Source organism: Penaeus monodon, chromosome 6 (genome assembly GCF_015228065.2).
Source record: "Penaeus monodon isolate SGIC_2016 chromosome 6, NSTDA_Pmon_1, whole genome shotgun sequence".
In the NCBI taxonomy this organism is placed as follows: Eukaryota; Metazoa; Arthropoda; class Malacostraca; order Decapoda; family Penaeidae; genus Penaeus; species Penaeus monodon.
In genome coordinates this window covers 26,959,520-26,967,019 of record NC_051391.1, presented here as the reverse complement: position 1 = coordinate 26,967,019, position 7,500 = coordinate 26,959,520, and the positions used below count along the sequence as shown (strand labels likewise).

Genomic DNA, 7,500 nt, shown 5'->3' with positions numbered 1-7,500 from the left:
ACAACACTGTTATCAAAAGCACATATATAATCAAGTTATGTATGCGTGTATATTAATCAACGTTATCTAGTGATATCACCAAAACTGTCCAGGTAGGAGCGTGGCATTGCACTTATTCGACGCTGCCTGGTTCCTAATGACTGAACAGCAGATCAGTAGAATCGAGATCAGTGACAGCTGGTTGAGTTTTATTGCCATAAAGGCATCCCCAAATCGTATGTATATTTGCGTCAGATCGTGAAAAAAATGTTGACGCGTATTTCACACTTATAACAGCTAAACATTACATCAACCAAACTTGCTTGATCGCGTATTGTAACCATAGATAATGAAACATCAACTTATGTGTTTGCAGAAGAGAAAATTTCAACACCCTTCACCGACGGACCATGATCGAATTTATATTCCAATGTTTGTACCTATCATGTCTACGTACAACTTACTCTAATTCCACAGCGTAAAAATCTATAAGAATAACCACAGGTTGATATTCCATAAACACGCAGGACCATGGAAAAGGGACAGAGGCAGGCCTCAAATCCATGATGGTGTAGGCATTTTCGCCTCGTGTTCCGGAGAAGAAAATAACCGACTGCAAGGACATCGGGGAGTGGGGGGTACGCGCCGCCCCCGGGGTACGCCCCTGCAAAGAAATCGGCGTGTATTCATTTTAATACCAGTTAAACGCATTTGTTTCTGATTACATATAATTTTGTTTAATAAAATGAACACCTACATCTTACTAATAATATAACTGCTGAGGTACACACCATGTACCAATGTCACAATTAATAGGTAATGCAAATAACCATTGTATCAAATGAATTGCTATCACAGTTCCTTAAGTAGCAATAAACATTAGGCATAGACAAGCAATCAGACCCTCAGACACACGGAAATGAATGGAGCAATGTAGTCACGTGAACATTATGACTAAGCAACAGGCAAGCATCTCTGCTGGGCTTCAGCATGGATTAGACTTACATGCCTAAGAAAATATAGGTCAGAGATTGGGAACATTGTTAGACAACCCTTTTTTGATATTAGTGATTTAGTTTTTGAAGCTCTCAACTGTGTGGAATTGTGTTGAATGACTTAATTGGGCGTTGAAATAGTGTTTCCGTTGTTATTTTATTAATGTCATCATTAATATTATCATAAACTGTGATTTATAAATTATGTCCATGTCCGGGGGAAATGACAGGAAGCAGTCAATAGTCGTCTATTCTGTAGGTGCAGTAATTGGTGTCTTATCAAATGATAACCAAATTACTGATGAAGCTTTACAAAATTCGTAGCCCACCCAAGCATTTCCAGAATGTGATGTGAATTTCCAGAATAAGTGTATATCTTCTTGGAAAGCACATTCCACCTCACCATACAGAACATCTTTAAATGCAATGAAGAAGGTTCAGCATAGGGAACTGCCCACTTTGTCAGAGTTGGTGAAGACTAAGTCAGGGTCATTCATCGAGCGATAGAGCTCGAACACATACACACCTACCAGGTTCCAATAATTTGTAATAATTTCAGCGACACTGTAGATTTTGCCCCTCTTCAACTTACTTGTTAGAGTTGATAAAAATTTCTTCGTTGCTGAGTCAACAACAGCGTCCCAGGAAACACCACAGAAGGCGCAGTGAGTGAAAGAAATCGCTTCTGAAGACCTTCTCGTATGACGTAATTGTTCCCGTGACTGCGCAGTGACATCGCCATATTGACTGGAAGCGCCGTGCTGCAGCTCGGATTTCTCCTGTTTATTTCCCTCCCAAGTAAGTCCAGCGCGGAGTTTTGTGCATTTCAGATGCAGACGAGCCCGGCACAAGGGGCTACGGACGGGATTTGCGAGGGAGAGGCCCCGTGGGCGCGGGACTCGCCGAGGAGGGGCAGAAGGACTTTGTTTTCCTCGAACCCCATCAGCTGTTTGCGCGAATGACAAGTGGCTTTTATCTCTTTAACAGGCACCAAGCAAGTCCATTGACTCGAAGTGCTCTCTTCGTTCTTTCGCCCAAGGACACCTTAATTGAGCATCGGAGAGTTAGCAATGAGAAAATTGCGATTTTTGTTGTGTCATTTCATTCGTTTCATGTGGACGAAATGCTGCAATCTCGCTTTTTCAATCGCTTTAGGACTAAAAATACTGGAGACAAATACCCTTTAGTATCACAGACTTGCTCTGTGGTGTCACTGTTAGTGAGTGGGATAAAGGAAGAAATGACGTTTCCCTTTAGAGCCCCTCTTCTACTTCCCTCAAGGTCGTAGTTTGACAACAAACAAAGGTTATATTGAATCATTCTATTGCCTCGGATGTGTAGTGCAAGTGCCCATTTTGGTGAAGAGGCCGAGGAAGGCTCAGTTGCAAAGGTTTTTTCATGTTATCTTAAGCAGTACAGAGAAAACCCACACTGCAGAGTTGACTGTTTTTAGAACAGTGAGGATTAAAACTTTTTATTCAGAGCCTATGGCTTTTGTTGATGTTTACTTGCCGTGATATTTATGCTTCAAATTTTGGGGGTTACTTCAAATTTGATGTTAGGATGTTACTGGTGAATGTGGATAATGGGGTAGTGGCTTGCTTTCAAAACAGTTCTGATGTTATTGCCCAGGAAATCCACTGAATTAAATGATTCTGGGTGTTGCTCCTTGTGCAAATGAATCATTGAGGAGATTTGATGCCCATTTCCATCAACAATCTTGATAGCATGGGAGGGCATGAAGTATATCAGGGAAAGTATGGGGTAAAACAGGCTGAAATAGAATTAGTATAAAATAAGAACACTATAAAACTGCTAAAAATTTAAACATGCCCACCACCTTTGAAAGTCCACAGACTGACGTGCCAGTGTCAAATAAATCATCCAGTTTACCTTTCCATAAAATTCTACAGGCATTACATCACCTAAATCCCCTGGTGGTTTTACCCAAGTGCCCCTAGCCAGGGGCCTTTCCTCCATGGTCCACCATTGTCAGTAGATGAAATGTTCCAACCCAACACCTAACCTATCCCTTTGCCAAAAGTTCCCAACACCATACCACAATATTTATGCACCTAGGCTGTGAGCAGTGCTTTCCAGGATCTTTTTCCTTTATTTGTGGTTTTACCATTCATGTTTGCAGTTATCTTGTTTTGACGACTACAACTTTTTCTTCTCTACAAGAATATCATCTTCAATATGCCCTAGCCTAGGGGGTCCATACTGTAAAGTTTAAACAGTTATGAAATATGTTCTTGCCATTTGGTAGACCACTAACCTTAGACAAAATAAAGTTGTTTTCAACGATCACTAACTTTTCACTTAGTAAATTTGGTATACCACTGATGTGTACAATAGTAAAACTTTTATTTTCAATGACATCTATGTACTATTATGTTGTATGGAATTGGAATTAACTACTTGATTTTATATCAGGTGGAAAAGTAAATCCAAATACTCGATTCTTGTACTAAGTACAAGAATCGCTAGTGGCAATTCCAAGACGACTAATTCATGTGGGTGTGAGTTCTTCAACTGGCATAAAATAAAAGTATGCCTTTTTCTTGAACCCGAATCTGCTGGGCCACACCTATAGCTGCCATAACAAAGCAAGTCAGTTTGCTGGGTATGGCTATAGGAGTCGTGATGCACTAAAGTGTGCCAAGCGGGAAGTTCCGCTTGTACCAGACTCCCAGGCCAAATGGCAGGATAGTTGCCAGAAGCCTCCAGAGTCAGTGACACTGAGATATTTCTGATACTGTCATTGAGAAGTTTAGGAATAACATTTCATATCCTGTTCTGTCAACTCTAGTGACTTGAACAAGATATGCATCAAATAGGTTGGTTTGACTACTCTTGCTGGATGTAGCTTCACTCCAACGCAGAAATCGATCTGGTTCTTTGTTTACAATGCCTGATCCAAATGTGTCTCCTTGAATCTAAACTTTCATCTGATCTGTCAGCTAAACTTGTCATTATTTGATAACTCCTTTCACTTAATTAAGCTGAAGGTGCTTGTTCACCATCTTCCATTTTCTTTTTCTTTACATACTTCATAGAATCTTTTCTTTCCCCTTTACTCTCCCCCCCCTTATCATTTTTATTGAGGAAATGGAGTAGATCCTGTCCACTACATTTCTTATATGCTTGGGCTCTTTTCTTAGCTGTCATACTGGAATAAAATTTGGGATTTATGAATGCTGGATGGAGAAGTTTCAGTAGCGCTGAATGGTCTGGATTGAGCTGGAGATGTTTGTTTGCTAGAAGTAATGTTTACTTGCACAGTTTCTTTTGAAACTTTTTAGGGTTGCTGGATGTAAATGGGAAGCTTGAAAAAAAAAATGCAGAATGACCCTTTCATATTGTATTTGTTTATTCTTTCCTCCACATGCCAGAATGTGTGGAGCGGGATGTTTGGCTGCACGCAGCGGACTCCCACACCCACTGTCTGCCCATTGCCAGATATCACCAGAGTTTAATTACTCTCAGGGATTTCTGATACTCGGGAATAAGGGGTTAAAGGTGTGGTTGTGTGCTTGACAGCCTGAGCTACTTAATATGGAAGTTTTGTTTTGGACCGTACATGGGGTTTATATTGATTGGATGGCACTTCAACGTCTTCAAAGGAAAATGTCTCCATTTCTCCCTAATAAAGGAATCTAAGTTTCATTTGTCACATCTCTCCTGCAGTATCTTGAAAAAATCCATTACATATTGGTCAAGGACACTCCAGTCATGTCCAATAAGTATGGACCCTTACCCAGTCTTAATTCTCAGCTTCCAAGCAGACATAATTCATGCTTATAGTACCTACCATGACTAAGTCAACTTACAAAAAAAAAAAAAAAAAGTAATCATGTTACAAAAAGTAAAACATGCAACCCCTAGCTTTTTGCAAGGAAATGGCATTTTCTTATACCTTCTTCTTTTTAGCTTTCGTTTCCGCTGTTATAGATGGGAATAGTTTTTTTGCATACTGGTCATTTTATTGACTAAGGGGCAAGGATCAGTTAGGGATTGTATTTGATATTCACAATATTATTATAGTGTGAGAATCTTTTTCTAAATGCCAACTGTGTACCTATTGGGATAGAGTGCATACCAATTGGTTACCTAATCCTAATCTTGATTCCTTCTTCATAGCCACTATATTGTCTTAAGAATGACTCAGAATCAACTCAACACTGAAAACAAAACATTTCTCACAAGTGCTTGTGAAGGAATGGAATCTCAGTGCTGTCAATAATCCTGGTTGTAAAAACAAACATGTTCATAAATTTTTTGAAGTATATAAATACTCAACACATTAAAGAAGTATAATAAAATAATGAACAGGTTACATACATTGTTATGGAAAAGCATGCATCAATATTTACAAGAAAATCATTTTCACAAGCAAGTCATATTACATGAACTAATCATAGTGCACTAAAGAATTTGTGGTCCATGTAGTAACTATCCTCAGTGTAAACAGGATAGGTGACTTAGAAAAAATGGTCAATCTTATGTCCTTTATGTATAGCACATTTGGGAGGCATTTGCACAAATATTGCCATAGAAGAACTTTGTCTTGGTGTTTACCATTTCATGTAGGTGTTATTACCCAACTCCACCACTACCTAATTACATATTGTCCGTATTTTGTACTCTGATATTAACAAGCCAGATACAGTTACCAAGGTTTTCATCCATATCATATGTGATGTATGAACCTTTCATTATTTTCCATGTTACAGTGTGAATAATTAAAACAAGGAATAATGATTACAAGCTTGGGTGGCTGTGTGAAACAAAAAAAATTAATATCCCCCCCCCCATTCTTCTTTGTGTAATATGCATGATTCTATTGTATTCCATTACAGATGACCACTTCAGGAAATCAGTGAAAGAATTATTGTGTACAAGGTGACTGCACCCCTCCCTGTTACTCCAGCCTTGGGGCACTAATGCAAAATCCACTAAAACTACCATATCCTTCTTAACCATGACCTCCACCCAGTTGCCAGATTTACCTCACTCTGTTAGTGCCATTAGATTTTCCCTATTTGAGTGGGGCCATTATGTAGATTTATCACAAAGTATTACTTAGGTTGTGTGCAATTTTCTTATCAATTTATTAAGGAGATACCGTAGTAATTTAAGTCAACACAGGTCAATTATAGCAGTAGAGCAGGAAATGTGTCAGGGTAGCTGTGGGGGTTGAATTAAAATAATGCATTACTAACAATAATGTAAAGGCTTTGGTAATACTATACTTGATTTAGTTATGCCATGTGGCATATTTTATTCTTGCCTTCCCAGTCTTTGTGTGTTTCACAAGTTTGGCTAGGCTACAGTCGCAGAGGGGGTATAGTCAACCAAAGTTGGCTCTATCTCAAATATTGAGAGATTATATAAGCTGCAGCCAAAGCCATAGTCAGCTGGGCAAACATGATTGCCATATTTATAATTTTTGTCATAATGTAAAGTCCCTTGTACAATATCTAGGTGCCTTTGCCTCTTGTAATCCTGCTATCCCAACCTGGTCTACAAAATCTCAACCAAAGTATGTTCCAGATGTTCCAGCATAATAAAGCCCAGGCATATAACCAAACTATTGGGCAATGAAACCTGGATCCCCACACAATTAATTTTTTATATATATACTTTTGTAAGATACCTGAGATGAAAGAAAATTGAAGACAGTTTTGTATATGCAAGACATTGATCATGAAAGACCCTAGATGGAGAAGTTCTCTTTGCTGTCATGAATTTCTTGTTCGTTCTTGTGTATGTTAATTTTATTTAAAGGATCTACTAGGATTCCAGAACCATTTAACCTATAAATGTTATCCACATGGTGATAAAATGTATAGGAAAGAAAATAACATGGAGATCCTGTACACATTGGAGCCAATAGCAGTGGGTTGTCAGATATTTTGCTCAGATTTTTTGGGTGCTAATTGCTGATATATCATAGTAATGCCTTTTTTTCCTTTTGAATTTTTTTTTTTTTTTTTTTAACTCAAAGCCTATCAAGCATACCACAATAAAGAATATGCGGTCAGAAGTGCTTTATAAAATAACCATTGTGAGAATTGATGCAGTGTTTGGATAGGTATTCTCCCCATATACACCATGCAAACATTAACTCATTCTTTTCAGCCTTTTTCTAATCTTTTTCAAATGTATTAGGCAAAATCTTACTGTTTAGCTGTAGTATTCTGTCATAAATGCTTTATAGTAACAGCTGTATGACTCATAATGTTTACTCTGCATTTATTGTACCATTGTCAAATAACTTTTTTCAATTGTGAATTTACTTTCAAAGCTTTAAGCCTTTTCAAGTTTTTTCATATCATAAATAACAAAAAAATAAGGATACTAAACATATATTGATATGTATTTTATATTTTATATAGTTTATATGAATTTACTCTCTCTCTCTCTGTCTCTCTCTCTCTCTCTCTCTCTCTCTCTCTCTCTCTCCTCTCTCTCTTCTTTCCTCTCTCCTCTCTCTCTCTCTCCTCTCCTCCCCTTCTCTCTC

At 38.2% G+C, this 7,500-nt stretch overlaps 1 protein-coding gene across 1 annotated transcript in view; it reads left to right on the top strand.

Annotated features, from left to right (window-relative positions):
* The first annotated feature begins 1,619 nt into the window (after nt 1-1,619).
* Nucleotides 1,620-7,500, top strand: part of LOC119574361 (ras-related protein Rab-7a) — a 23,805-nt gene continuing 17,924 nt past the window's right edge. Inside the window, exon 1 of the mRNA XM_037921567.1 lies at nt 1,620-1,772. The gene's annotated coding sequence lies outside the window, so the exon portion shown is untranslated. The remainder of the gene's footprint in view (nt 1,773-7,500) is intronic.